This window comes from Halichoerus grypus, chromosome 4 (genome assembly GCF_964656455.1).
Source record: "Halichoerus grypus chromosome 4, mHalGry1.hap1.1, whole genome shotgun sequence".
NCBI lineage: Eukaryota > Metazoa > Chordata > Mammalia > Carnivora > Phocidae > Halichoerus > Halichoerus grypus.
The window spans coordinates 186,071,534-186,087,361 of record NC_135715.1 but is presented as its reverse complement, the minus strand read 5'-3'; the positions used below and the strand labels follow the sequence as shown (position 1 = coordinate 186,087,361).

At 44.5% G+C, this 15,828-nt stretch overlaps 1 pseudogene; it reads right to left on the bottom strand.

The window, feature by feature from the left end:
* Positions 1-5,227: 5,227 nt before the first annotated feature.
* On the bottom strand, positions 5,228-5,340 carry LOC118520977 (U6 spliceosomal RNA; annotated as a pseudogene).
* Between the last annotated feature and the right edge of the window lie 10,488 nt (positions 5,341-15,828).

Genomic DNA, 15,828 nt, shown 5'->3' with positions numbered 1-15,828 from the left:
GAGGAAAGCCCAAATGGGTGGACAGCTGCCCACGGTCTGCCGTTCCTGTGTTAGAGCACTCACTAAAAAACTCACTTTGCAATGTGGAGGCCCACAGATTCACTCATGGCAGAGAAAGACTGATCATCACCCTCCTGTCCCTTTGGGATGCTTGACCAAACAGTGAGACACGCACATGCCTGTAGCCATGCTTATTGATTTCGTATGATCATCATCGCTTTTCAGGTCCCATGCCCAGAGGCCCTGCTGTAGAGGTAGATTAGTTACAGATTAGTGTTTGATTGTACTCCTTGGGGCTTACAATAAGGCTTTTCCCAACTCTCCAAAAATGTGCAAGAAGGGGAGAAAAGATTGCCCTCCAAGAGTCATCAAAAAGAGCCTGGTAATGGGGCACCTGGGTGGCTCAGTTAAGCGTCTGCCTCTTGGTTTCAGCTCAGGTCATGATCTCAGGGTCATGCGATCGAGCCCATGTCAGGCTCCAAGCTCAGTGTGGAGTCTGCTTGTCTCTCTCCCTCTGCTCCTCCCCCCAGCTCATGCTCTCTCTCTCTCAAATAAATAAATTTAAAAAAAAAAAAAAAAAAAGAAACCGGTAAGAATACCCCCGGTCAGGACTCAGCCTGACCCATGCCTGACCACCACGATACCCAACAGAAAGAATGGTTAACATCTGTGTTAGGTTTCTGTATAGACATAGGTTTCCATCTCTTGGTATATACCTAGGAGTGAAATTGCTGGGTCAAATGGTAACTCTATGTGGAACTTCTTGAGGAACTACCAGGCCATTTTCCAAAGTGGCTGCACCATTTTACATTACCACCCACAGTGTATGAGGGCTCCAATTTCTCCACATTCTTACCAACACTTGTTATTATCTGTCTTTTTGATTATAGCAATTTTAGTGGGTGTGGAGTGGTATCTCATTGTGGTTTTGATTTGCATTTCTCTGATAAATGCTGTTGAGCATCTTTTCATGTGTATTGGCCTCTGTATATCTTCTTTGAAAAATGTCTATTTAGATCCTTTGCCCATTTTTTAATTGGTGAGAGGTATTTTTCCCTCCTGACACCAGATACATGGTGTCTTTTCCAACCTCACTTCTGTCAGTATTAGAGTACGATTGAATTATTGGATATCCAGTTGTTTCTCCAACTCTCCAACACCAACTGGATGTCCAATAATTCAATCGTACTCTAATACTACCTGGAGTTAGCATCAGACTCCACAGGTTTAAGAGCTCAGCACCACAAGACCGCCCCCACTTTAGAAGCCAGCTACAAGTATTGCATCCAGGTTACCTACACCTCTGTCCAACTTGGCGAAAAGTCAGGGGTTCCCACCCACCCTAGGTTCAATAATTTGCTGGGATACCTCATAAAGCTCAGGAAAATCCCAACGAGTCCTGAGCACAGGCGCCTCTGTCCTCATGGAGTTGGCTGTGCCATCCTCCTGACGTGTGGATGTGTTCACCTACTCAGAAGCTCTTGAACCCTGTCATTTAGGGGTTCTTGTGGAGGTTTTATTATGTAGGCATGACTGTGCCATTGGTGATTATCTCAATCTCCAGCCCCTCTCCCCTCCCTGGAGGTTGGGGGGTGGAGTTGAAAGTTCCAAGCTATTAATCAAGGCTTGGTCTTTCTGGGAACCAGCCCCTGTCCTGAAGCTACCTCGAGGTGGACAAAGAGTCAACTCATTAGAAAAAAAGACACTCCTGGGGCGCCTGGGTGGCTCAATCGTTAAGGGTATGCCTTTGGCTCAGGCCATGATCCCAGAGTCCTGGGATCGAGCCCCGCATCGGGCTCTCTGCTCAGCGGGAAGCCTGCTTCTCCCTCTCCCACTCCCCCTGCTTGTGTTCCCTCTCTCGCTGTCTCTCTGTCAAATAAATAAATAAAATCTTTAAAAAAAAAAAAAAAAGACACTCCTATCACCCTTATCACTCAGGAAATTCCAAGAGTTTTAGGAGCTCTGTGCCAGGAACTGAGAACAAGGACCAAGTATCTTTCTTATTATACCACAGTTAAGTTATATGTCTTTTTGTTATTCAGTTATAAGAGTTCTCTATATAGTCTAGATACTAGTCCCTTATCAGATACATAATTTATAAATCTTTTCTCCTGTTCAGTAGGTTGTCTTTTAACTTTCTTGTTGGTGTCTTTAGCACAAAACTTTTAATTTTGATGAAGTCCAATTTACCTATTTTTTGTCTTAGTGTCCGAGGTGACAAAGATTTATCTCTATTTTTTCTAAGAATTTTATAGTTTTAGCTCTTATATTTAGGTCTAGGATTCATTTGGGGTTAATTTTGTATCTAGTGTGAGGTAGATATACAACTTCAATTTTTTTGCATGTGGATATCCAGTTGTCCCATAAGTATCATTTGTTAAAAACCCTATTTTGGTAGTGCCCTTCTACTTACCAGACGGGATGCTGTGTGATTCATGAATCACTTAATAAAGCCAATTAGATCTGCAAAACAAACAAACTGAAACACACACACACACACACACACACACACACACACAAAACCAAGCTATTCTTTCCCCCATGGATTGTCTTGGCACCCTTGTCAAAAATCAGTCGACTGCAAATGTGAGGCTTATTTATGGACTCTGAATTCTATTCCATTGATCTATATGCCTATCTTTATGCCACTACCACATTGTCTTAATCACTGTTTTGGTTTTTTTTTTTTAATTAAATTTTGAAATTGTAAAGTCCTCCAAATTTCTTCTATTTCAAGATATTTTTGGTGTTCTAGGCCTCTTGAGTTTTCATATGAATTTTAGGATCAGTTTGTCAATTTCTGCAAAGAACTGGAATTCTGTCAGCTGGAATTCTGACAGAGATTGCATTGAGTCTGCAGATCAATTGAGGGAATATTACCATTTTAATAATGTTAAGTCTTTCTATCCATGAACATAGGATGTCTTTCCATTTATTTGGAATTTTAAAATTCAACAATATTCTGTAGTTTTAAGAGTGTAAGTTTTATACTTCTGGGGCATCGGGGTGGCAGAGCCAGTTGAGTGTCCAACTCTTGGTTTCAGCTCAGGTCGTGGTCTTGGGGTTGTGGGATCAAGCCCCACATGGGGCTCTGCACTTCAGTGCAGACTCACCTTGGGATTCTCTCTCCCTCTCCCTCTGCCCCTTCCAAGATAAATACATCTTTTAAAAAAGAGTATAAGTTTTACACTTCTGTTGTCAAAGTTATTCATTTCATTCCTTTTGGTGTTATTGTAAATGAATTTTATTTTATTTTATTTTCAGATTGTGCATTGCAAGTGTACAGAAATACAACTGGTTTTTGTATATTAATCCTGTATCCTGCAACCTTGTTGAACTTGTTATCAGTTCTAATAATTCTCTTTTTTTAAAGATTTATTTATTTATTTGAGAGAGAGAGAGAGGGCAGGGGGGAGGGACAGAGGTAGAGGAAGTCTTAAGCAGGCTCCACACTAAACATGGAGCCTGACATGGGGCTCAATCTCATGACACTGAGGTTACGACCTGAGCCAAAACCGAGTCAGGTGTTTAACCAACTGCATCACCCAGGACCCCCCTAATAATTCTTTTCAAAAAACACTATATTAAAATTATAGAAGTTAGGAAATCTTCCTCAACCCACCTCATTCCAAAAGTTCAGAGAACTAATTTCACATAAAGAAAAAAATAAAAAATCCCACCCAAAGTGTAAGAAAAATACAAAAAGAGAATAAGAAGCAGAATAACATCCATAGAGACAATAAGTGAAACTATACCAACTATTCCAAGTCAAGAAAAAAGAAATTACAAAAATCATAATTAGAAAAACTCAGAAGTGAGACAATAGCACTTAGGACAAATTTAGAAATAAAGAAACAATAATTTCAGGTATGAAGACTAAATTAGAAAAAATACAAGAGCAAATCAGATGACGTTCATGAGAAATAAAATGTGAGAAGTACACATAAAGGAGTTCAAAAGAAAATGACAAATATAGGAAATAGTCAAAGCAGTGCCTGAAACTGAAACTCATAACAAGGGAACAGAACAAATACTAGAAACTAAAATTCAAGGAAATTTCCCTGAAATTAGAAAAAGTGGGGGGGGGGGAGTGCAGGACGGCAGTGATTTGATACTACGTTGCATTAGTCAGGATCCATGTAGGAGAAAGAAACCACAAAGGAGTTTGAACAGGAAAGTTTCATATCAGGGATTACTAACTATAACAGGAGGTTGGAATAATGGAGGAATGGCCAGTAAAGACTAAAAGGAACTTTAAGGAATGCAGAAGTAGCAGATAAAGGGCAAAATCTCTACACCCAGGTCTGAGACAGAGGTACCAAGAAAAGGTCCTCCTTCCTCAGAACTGATGCCAAGACCTTGGAAGGGAACACAGCTGTGACTCACTGGATGGTGGAGAAGTTTGCTGAAGCTGAGACCACCCAAGGGAATGCCAAGGGAAGTTTTCCATGGGTAATGCCCTGTGCTCCATGCATGGTAGGCACTGCATAGGCTTATGCATGAGGCACACTAGAGTCAAGAAGAGAAACCCCTTCCTCCTCCAGTCCCCTACAGCACGCTCTACTGACAAAGTTTAACTCTCAAAGGAGAAATAGCTATGGGGTGCAGCTCCATTATTGCAGAGCAGACAGTGAAGATGGTTTTGGAAGCTGAGAATCAATAGATGAGTAACTGGTGCATATATGTTAAAAAAGAATACAATATGCTTGAGAAAACTGACTCAGAATGAGCAACACCAAGACATACTTTAGTAAATTGACTGGATATTAAGGGAGGGGGAATCCTTTAATAATCGAAGTGAAGAAGAACAAGTGACTTACAAGGGAAAGAAAATTAGATTATCATCAGATTTTTCAACAGCACTTCTTTGTATCCGAAAAAAAATGGTGTGAGCTATCTAAGGCAGAAGTGTGAGCCAAGGAATTTATATTCAAGAAAACTGACTTTCAAGTGTAAAAGGTACACACTGTTATCAGTGTACAAGAACTCAGGGAATACTGTTTCCATGAGCACTTCCTGAAGAATTTACTAGAGAACAAGACTCAGACTGCCAAAATTACTAGCTACATCAGCATAAGAACTAGCAGACAGCATTAAATACATAGTTACTGGTAGAACCAAAACTGTATGAGGCTTAAAAGGCAGAGAATATGGTATATGAAGAGTATAAGCTCTATTGATGTAGCTACAGAACAGCTATAAACATTGGGGTACAAACTTTTTTTTTTTTAATATGGAACACTTCACGAATTTGTGTGTCATCCTTGTGTAGAGGCCATGCTAATCTTCTCAGTATCATTCCAGTTTTATTCTGTGTCCTGCTGGAGCGAGCACGAGAACTTTTAAACTCTTCTCAGTTGTCATTCTGCTGGTAGCAGCATTAGTACTGATATTCCCTGTTGTGTGTGTAATGTTGCCTAAAACAAATGAGTAATTATGAGCTATTTTAACTATCGTCCCCTGTGTCCTAAAATCAGGATGCTCAGTGTGGAAGAAAGAAGAGACAGCTGTAATTTTTTAAAAGATTAAATAAAAAATCCATAGTCCTGAAATTTAATTGGAAAAACAGTATGAACTTGTGAGGTATTTAATCTATCATTCTATCTATACCTAAGAGCTCCGTCCATTCAAAACGCCTGGAAACAAGGACCAATTCATAGCAGTGAGCATCCCTGGAGTCCACATTGTGGTCACAAAAGGCCATTTCCCACTAAAAGTCAGGGCTGTACGGAGAAATGACTGACAGCAGGAGGAGAAAATGTACAAAAGGCGTCTGGACCATCCTGACATAAATGGAGGCATGCAAGCCATCATGGATAGGCTATACGTAGACTAGGGTAATGTCAAAAGAACCCAGAAGCCAACCCACAGGGGTTCCCACTGACCAAAGATAGGACAGTTTGAGCTTTGAACATTGTAATAATTGCAACAAATTGAAACTCATCAAATTTATTTAAATCTGTGAGTTCATGATGATACTGAAAAAATGAACTTGGTCACCTGCAGAGGATAATAAGGAAGGAGCTTATTATTCTGCAAACTGATAAATATAGGGAATAAAGGAAGCATTTATCCTGCCTCTTCTACATGAGCCATACCACTGGGTAACCTCATGGTAGATGAGAGGAAGCATCTGTTTATAAAGAAATCCAGCAAATAAATGAAAAAGAAATGATGGAATTAAAATATCATCATTTGGTAGTGGTGGCAGCTGTGGTTCTTTTCATTACCTCGTGTAGAACACTGGAACGGTCTCATCAACGATGCCATCATCTGTTTAACACTCTCAAGACATTTTCTCAAAGCCTATTTACTTATAAATTGTGTGGAATGACAAAATTAATAAGCAATAGAATGTGAATCATAGCACAATGAAAACAATATATGTCACCATCTTGGACCCCCAGTGAATTAATGAATCTAGGAACTGAGCATCCGTAGCTACAAACACCACAGAGGGAGCGGCAGCCTGACATTATGTGGCCCCTGATGAAGGAACACATCACCACCTAGAGTCTTGCCAAAAAGACAGAAACCAGGTCTCATCAAGCTTCTAGATCCAGCGGACAATGAGCAGCAAATACAAAGGGCAGCAGAGCATATGGAACTGTCCCAGGAGCGGGCAGCAAACAAACCCCAGACAGTGGGAAACGCTACAGTCCAAGGGCTTGGATTCTTCAACAGATAAAATGAAAGGAAAGGAAAGGGATAAGAGGAGACTCTGAAGATTAAAGAGAGGTAAAGATGTATTTTTAAAAGTGGGCAAGACTGGGGTGCCTGGTTGGCACAGTCAGTTAAACATCCAAGTCTTGGTTTTGGCTTAGGGTCATGAGATCAAGCCCTGTGTCAGGCTCCGCACTCAGCGAGGACTCTGCTTGAGATTCTGTCTCCCTCTCCCCCTGCCTCTCCTGCTCATGCGCTCGCTCGCTCTCTCAAATAAATAAATCTTTAAAAAAAAAAGTGGGCAAGACTGAACCATAGTTTCTAAAGATGCACACTTGGATGCTGAAACTATAAAGAAACACAAGGAAGTGGTTACTATAAAAAGCAGGCAGTGGTTACTCTTGGCGGCGGGGGTGGGGGGGACATGACTGTGATTTGGCCCAGGAACGTGGAGGAGCTGCTGGGGTGGCTGCAACATTCCACCTCTTGCGTTACAAGAGCATTTAGGGTGCTTGCCTTACAATACTTCATTAAGCTCTACCTTTGTTTTGCATATTTCTATATCTCTATTTCAAAAGAGTTTTAAGTAAAAAGATTTTTTAAGTAAAAAGATTTAAAAAGGAATGTTGGGGCGCCTGGGTGGTGCAGTTAAGCGACCTGGCTTGGTTTTGGCTGGGGTCGTGATCTCAGGATCATGAGATGGAATAAAGCGACAGGCTCGCACTGAGCACAGAGTCTGCTTAAGACTCTCTCTCCCTCTCCCCCTGCCCCTCCCTCCTGCTCTCTCTCTCCCAAATAAATAAATCTTTAAAAAATAATAAATAAAAAGGAATGTTAAAAAAAATTGATGCATATGTCACTTAACACCATGGTACAAATAGCACACTTCAGGAAATCTTGAGCTTTTCCAAAAGCCTGGCTATTGAGAGGCAAGAGAAGCCACCTTGCCACAGGAAAGTCTCTCTGAAGACCTCTGTGCCCATTTGGACGGGGTGGACTTCATGGTGGGGGTAGGGAAGAGTACAGCAGGAAAGTGAGGACTGGACTGGACAGCCTGAGGACACAGTGGGCAGCCAGTGAACGCAGTGTGGATGGGGTGGGGCGTGGAGGTGGGGTTTCCTATCTAAATACATCCTAAGCACTGCCTGGCATATGCAGCTGAAACGCAAGACCCTGTCTCAACCATAGCATCTCCTAGGTGGCCCGCTGGGCCCCTGGCCAGTGGGGATGGCTAGAGACGTCACAACCAGCTTAAAGGCCTGAGGCACATGGAGACCTGCGGAACAGTGTCTCGGAGGCATGAACCACTATTGTGGTCCAGCTGTCAACTCCTTTATGTCAGAACTGCACCCCCATCCGGGTAGACATGCCTGTACCATATGATCCTGTCCTCCCAGTCATAGCTGATTGGACCAGAGAGGGACACCCTATGCTGGAGGTAGTAGACCCGGGCAGTTTGCTGTCCAGCCTCCATTTCCCCTCCCACTCGTAGTAGCACCTCAAATTTCTTTTCAGACACCTCCCTTCTCCCATGTGGTCAGGGTAGGATCACCTCATCTCCAGTTTAAGCTTAGATTAAACCAATAAAATATCCCTATCTCCAGGTGTTCAAGGAGGGATTAGGAGTCCAGGCACAGGCCAATCACTGAATGTCATTCCCTTGGCCCGTGATTGGTTGAGAGAGGGGCACCTGACCCAGGCTGGTCCAATTAGAATGAACCTTACAACCGCTGTAGGGAGTGATGAAAGCCCCGGAGTCCCTCACTTCCGTGCGACCTGCAGTGAGGATGAAAGGTGTAGGACTGCTACAGCTTCTCTTGATCTTGAGGGAAGGTGCCCTGAGAATAAAGCCAGAACTCAAAAGTGTGCAGAGCCATGGACATTGCAGAGAAATGGAGCAAGTTCCTTTCTTTCTTTTTCTTTTTCTTTTTTTAAAGATTTTATTTGAGAGAGAGAGCACGTGCACGTGTGCACAAGCACGGGGAGGAGCGGGGAGGGGGAAGACGGAGGGGGAAAGAATCTCAAGCAGACTCCCCGCTGAGCGTGGAGCCCAACACCAAGAGATCATGACCTGAGCCGAAACCAAGAGTCAGGTGCTTAACCAACTGAGCCACCCAGGCGCCCCATGGAGCAAGTTTTCTGACGACATTCTGAGCCTCTGGAGGCCAGTTTAGTCATTCCTCTGGATTTTATTACATGAACCAATATTCCCCCCTTCCTTTTTTTTTTCTTTTCTTTAAATTGAGCAAGTTTGCAACAGGTTTCCTACACTTGCAACTGGAGGTATATTAGGAATGTTATAGCTGCAAGTAACAAAATGCTACTAACAATGACTTAAATATGGGTATACTTTTTGCGCAAAACAAGAATTCCAAAAGATGGCCTAGGACCGCTCACGTGGCTCAGCAATGTCATGCGCACACACAAATGCATGTAAAGGTCATGGTATCTGAATAAGGCCTGGATTGTACCAATGTCAATTCCTGGTTTAGATATTATACTAAAGTTAAGAGAGATGTTAGCACTGGTGGAACTGGGTGAAAGGTACACAGGGTCGCTACTATTTTTGCAACTAATTCTATAGTGGAATCTAAAATTATCTCAAAATTAAATGTTTTTTGTTTTTTTATTTTTTTAAAGATTTTATTTATTTGACAGAGACACAGCGAGAGAGGGAACACAAGCAGGGGGGAGTGGGAGAGGGAGAAGCAGGCTTCCCGCGGAGCAGGGAGCCCGATGCAGGGCTCAATCCCAGGACCCCGGGACCATGACCTGAGCCGAAGGCAGACTGAGCCACCCAGGCGCCCCAAAATTAAATGTTTTTTAAAGAAGATATGTAAGTGCTTGATAGGTCTGCATATGATTTCAGGGCTTCCTATCGCCCTGATGCTCATCTAGCTCCTAGGGGTCAGGAGGCTGGGGCAGCATTCACGAGTGCCCTGCCCTTCACAATTCCACATTTCAGCAGCATCACCAGGCCCTCCCTATTAAGCTGCTTCAATTTCTCAGTGAGATTGAGGACAGAACAAGACAGCTCACAGAGAGAGGCTAGCATACATGCAATTGTGTTCTACCTTTCTGGAGGATAGGGAGGGCATGTGCATGCATATGTGCGTGCACACACACACACACACACCCTTACTCTGGCAACAACCTGGGACTCACAGTGCCACAATGACAGCCCTTGTCTAAGAGCTCCTGGGTGTCTCCTACCAGACAGAATTCATTTACCACTCTGGGACATACAGTCTTGGCCTTTCAAAAGTCATCTTCTTGTTCCAAACCCACCCATTTCAGATGAATAACTCGATTTGTATAGGAAATTAACCATCTTGACTGTTCTAAGTTCCCCCCAAGTCCATTGATGCCAACACCCCAGGACCCAGGCTTTGCCTTTGTCCAAAATAACACTGTTGAGGTTCAGGGTCCAACACCATTTCCTCAGCACCCTGGTGCACTGCTGCCCTCTGCTGGTAACTTCTAGGTAGTACTTAAAAATCGAAAAAAAGCAATGGTCCCAGCAGAGCAATGAGTCAGGGACAAGAACAAGAAAAGTCACAAAAGAAGAAACGCAATAGGATAATCAGCATATGAAAAGTATTAACCCTCACTGGTAATTAAAGAAATGCAAACCACAACATCAAAGAGATACTATTCCCCCTGAATCAGATTGGCTCTAATGGAAAACAATGGCAACGTCTAATGCAGTCCAGGGCTTGTCACAAAACGAGGCAAACACAGAAAGTGCTCAAACCCAGCAGAGCACCCTCTGGAACCCACTAGAGCTCGGACATCCAGGCACCCTGTGGTGAAGCCCTGGCTTGCATCACTGGGAGGAGTGTAAGTCAGCAGATCCTTCAGTGGGAGCTTGGGTCTATGCAGAAATGACCTTAAAATTCCAACTACTCTGGGGTATCTGGGTGGCTCAGTTGGTTAAGAAGCATCTGCCTTCAGCTCAGGTCCTGATCTTAGGGTCCTGGGATCAAGCCCCATGTCAGGCTCCATGCTCAGCGGGAGTCTGTTTCTCCCTCTCCCTCTGCCTTCCCCCAACTTGTGCATGTGCTCTCTCTCAAATAAATACATAAAATCTTTTTTAAAATTCCAACTACTCTGAATCTCAAACATTCCACCTCTAGGGATTTCTCCTAAAGAAGTTATCAGACACAGTCAACTGAGTGAAGAAATTATAACCAGAAGCCAATCTTCAAACTGCCATGTTCTCAGGCAAAATGCCTTCATTCTTCTCCCAGAAGTCAAACAGGAAGCCATTTCAAAATTTAAAACTAAAAGAAAAAAAAATTAGAATGAAGCCTGTGATTCCTTTGAAGCTGACCTCCAAGAGGCTGTCTTCATTGCTTGAAACCTTTCCCCTCCTTTCTTTCCACACTCACAGTAATGGGGCCGGATTTTACCCATTTCACACCTTTATTGTCTATCTCCCCACAAGAACAAAAGCTCCATGAAGTCAGAGGTATCATCTGGTTCCTTCACGACGCTTAGAACATGCCTGACACACTGTAGACCAACAATACAGCTACAGCATGGAGGGACTGACCCAGGTGGATGAGACAACACCCCACCATCCCAAAATGCTAGATGAAGGTGACAACTGTCGAAGACAAAGGACTGATATCTGTGTTAGAGATCTGTAAACCTCCACATGAATATTTTTTCACATAAATAAAATACTGGGAGACCAGCTGTCCAATGACTGTACAAATTGATACACCTACATCATGGAATTCAAACTAGGGCACACCACTGTCCTTGCTGACATCTATTTCAGTTAGCTAGTGCTGAGTAACAAGCTACCCCAGCCTGAAGCTTAAATATTAGCAGCAGTTACAGGCAGTACCCAACATGGTAGTTCCAACTTAAGATTTTTTGACTTTACAATGGTGCAAAAACAAGACACATTTGGTGGAAACTGTACTTCAAATTTGGAATTTGGATCTTTTCCCAGGCTCGCAAGGTGCAGTACGATCCTCTCATGATGCTGCAGCTCCCCGCCAGCCACACGATCAGGGGGGTCAACAACGGATACACGCAACCATTGTTTGTCACTTTCGGTATTAATGAATTACATGACATAGTCAACGCTTTATTATAAAATGGGCTTTGCGTCAGATGATCTTGCCCCACTGTAGGCTAGTGTGAGTGTTCTCAGCATGTTTAAGGTGGGCTAGGCTAAGCTATGGTGTTTGATAGGTGTTTTAAATGCATTTTCAATTTATATTTTCAACTTACAATGGGTTTATCAGGACACAACCTCATCATAAGTCAAGGAAGAGCTGTACTGTATTTTGCTCACTGGTCTGCAGTCGGTGAGGGTTTGGCAAGGAGAGCTTGTCTCTGCACCATTTGGTACCAGCCTCAAAGCTGGGCACTGGAATTACCTTAAGGCTTGCTCATTCTCAGGTAGCACTGTACTGTGAAGACTCTTTGGGCATCTGTCTCTCCCTTCTTCCCTCCCCCCTCCTGCCCCTGCCCCTCCAGGTGATCTCTCCAGCATGAGATCTCTCAGCAAAGCCAAGGGATTCCAAGGCATGCATCCCAAGAAAGAGCTTGGATTTTCGTATGCTGAGTATCACCTTCCTAATCCAGCCTGTCACTCAGCATCACTCCTGCCACATTCTATTCAATATTCAAGGGGTGGGGGAATCAGGCTCTACCTTTTGTGGGAGGAGTATCAAAGCATTTGTAGACATACTTTAAAACCACTACAATATGGAAAGATGTTCACAATCTATTAAGGGAAAAGAACAAATTATCGAATAATATGAACAGCCTGGGAGAGCAAGAACCCCTTTGCTGTCTCTGCATTCTCAGTCCTGGAGCCTGAACCTGGCCACCCCCAGCCTCCCAGAGGTACAGCCATGCCTTAATTTCAGATGTAGTCTGAGTCAGATCTGGATATAAATCCCAGCTCTGGCACATAGTAACTCAGAGCTGTTTCCCCAGTAGTAAAACCAGTTACAATAGTACTTACCTTACAGTTCTTGTGAGGATCCAATGAGCCACCCATTAGAAGTGCTTAACCCAGCACACAGTAAGTGCTCAGGTGCTAGCGGCTCCCCCTGGACAAGCCTAGACCGGGGCAGGCCTCCACGCTGGGGGCCACGATCCCGCTGACCGGTTGTTGGCAGTGACAGGATGCCAGTCCACGTACACTAGCACCCCACAACAGTGGAGTGTGGCTCCACCTTCTGGAGCTCCAGGCAACTGCAGCAGCCTCCATCCGCCCACACCCGCACGAGGCTGCGCCTCTGCCGGGTCCCGTGGCACAGGCATTCTGGGCTGGGGAAGGCTTTCCTAACACGGAGCACCATGGAGGCGTGAGAAGGGAGCACAGCCCCTGCTTTCAAGAAGCTCACAGTCTAGTAGGGGGGCAAATAAATTATAAAGGACTGTAATGCAAGAAATAGGTGGGAACACCAAAAAAGGTGTAGGGTACCAAATGGTGCAGCTGGGGGTTATCCCCAGCAATGGGAGCTTTCGTGGATGAGCGTTTGCCAGGTGGACAGGGGCAGGGGAGGCAAGAAACCCAGACGGAGCAAACTGCACGAACGTAAAGAGGTCCAGTGGTGCAGATGGCCATGGCGCTTTCTGAACCACAGAAGCTCAGGGAGACTGGAGCATATGGGGTGAGAAGCGGAGGGACCTGTGACAGGGTCTGAGTCCACGGCACGACAGTCTTCTCAACACCAGACAGAAACCTGGACTTTAGGGAGGGGAAGCCACTGCAGTCTGAAAGATCACGAGGGAGGCATCGGGAGGCTGGACTGTCGGCAGGGGAGGCTGCTGCCACACAGCAGGGAAGCACGGAGAGGCGGAAATTTATGTTCTCCCAAAAATGTGTTGAAGCCCTAACCCTAATGTGACCATACTTGGGGATAGGCTTTAAAGAGGTAATTAAGGTTAAATGAACTCATAAAAGTGGGGTCCTAATCCAGTATGACCGGAATCCTTATAGGAAGAGACGGACACCAGGGATGCACACGCACAGAGGAAAGGCCATGTGAGGCCCCAGTGAGGTGACCATCTGCCAGCCCAGGAGAGAGGCCTCAGGAGACATCAAGTTTGCTAACACCTTGATCTTGGACTTCCAGCCTCCAGAACTGTGAGGAAATAAACTTCTTTTGTTTAAGCCCCTAGTCTGTGGTATTTTGTTATGCCAGCCCTACAAAACAGTACACTTGGCAACTGGTGGGTGCCATTTACTATCTGAGTAGAGCTGGAAAACGGCACGTAGAGATGCCCACCTCAGCTGCTGACTACACATGTTGGCAGAATGAGTGGAGACAGAGATTTGGGTATTATGAATAGAAGCGGAACCATGAGAGTGAATCACAGAACCTATGGAGAATGTATAGAAATAAAATAAGAAGGTCACCATAGGGGCACCTGGGTGGCTCAGTTGGTTAAACGTCTGCCTTCAGCTCAGGTCATGATCCCAGGGTCCTCAGATTGAGTACTGCATCAGGCTCCCTGCTCAGTGGGGAGCCTACTTCTCCCTCTCTCGCCCCCTCCTCCCTGCTACTGCACTCTCACTCTCTCTCTCTCTCTAGCTCTCTAATAAATAAAATCTTGAAAGGAAAAAAAAAGGTCATGATGGAACCCTAGCAAATGCCTACTACTAAGACTCTAAAGGAAGAGATGCCCCTGAAGAAATTTTAGAAGAGGCAGGGGAACACAAGGCGAATCTAGAGATTGGGACCATGAAAACTAAAATAACACTTAAATAAGTGGGCTCAAGAGGGCCAACTATAACATAAAGATGAAGGCAGATGGGGTGCCTGGGAGGCAGTCAGGTAAGCGTCAGACTCTTGATTTCGGCTCAGATCATATTTAGGCGTGAGAAAGGAAGTAGAGACAGAAAGGGTAGACAATGCTAGAGCTTGATTGTAAAAAAGAGAAAAAAGGTGGTGGCTCTGGACATCAGGTTCAGGGAGAGTTAAAGTACACAATTTCTTATCACACGCAGTAGTGGGGAGCGACAGAGGCAGAAAACTCTGGGGACAGGAGACGCAGCTCGACATGGCACAGTTGACGAATTACTCACACAGAAGGGATACCTTTTCCACTTCGAAAGGAACAAAGCAGGTAAGGCTGGAAGCAGATGATTCTGTAGGTGGAGAAAACCTAGTGTTCTTTTCACTACGAAGCAGGAAATCCAGTCATCGCCGAGTGAGGGGTGATGAGGCACACCGCTTTGAGAGAACGGTGAAACTAGACCGGCTGTAGGCGGTGAGCACACACTGGCTCGGGGCAGACGATGGGACGGCCCAACAGCTCTGAGGACCCGGCTGGGTTTAGAGACAAGAGACACAGCAGACGTATAGCGGCACCGCCCTGCAGTCGTGGGCCTTCTCCGGCAGCAATGTGAGGTGCTGGAGGAGCTCCCAAGCTCTTTCGGTTTTCCTTGTTTCTCTGCCCATTCTAAAATTTCTTTAGGGGCGAGGGGCACCTGACTGGCTCAGCTGGTAGAGCACACGACTTGATCTCAGGGTGATGAGGTCAAGCCCCACGTTGGGCATGGAGCCTACTTAATAAAATAAATTTAAAAAAAAACAACAAAAAGAATTATGGGGCGCCTGGGTGGCTCACTCAGTTGAGTGTCCGACTCTTGATTTCAGCTCAGGTCAGGATCTCATGGTAGTGGGATCGAGCCCCGCACTGGGCTCCAAGCTCAGCGGGGAGTCTGCTTGGGATCCTCTCTCCCTCTCTCTCAAATATATCTTTAAAAATAGATAAATAAAAATAAAATTTCTTCAGGGGCATCTCTCTTCTTTTAGAGTCAAGCTGGAGGTGTTTGCCAGAGTTCCATTGTGACCTTCCTATACTACTTATGCATGTTCTCCACAGGTTCTATAATTCACTCCCATGGTTCCACGCCATTTCCTGTGAAACTGAAAATCTGGAAAGGAAGTAACTAGATGAATCTCTGACTAGGGAAAAGCAATGAAAGGACAGGCATAAATGACCCCAAAAAGAGTTGGGCCACACCCTATCTTTCCCTTCTCCATCACTTACTTCCTTGTTTTATCCTTAACTGAGAACAACAGTTCTCATCCCCAAAAAACATTCCCTTTATATAATGAACACCTTTACTGTCCTGAGGTCAAGTCATAGCTAACCTGCCTAACAGACATAAGTTTAAAAGAT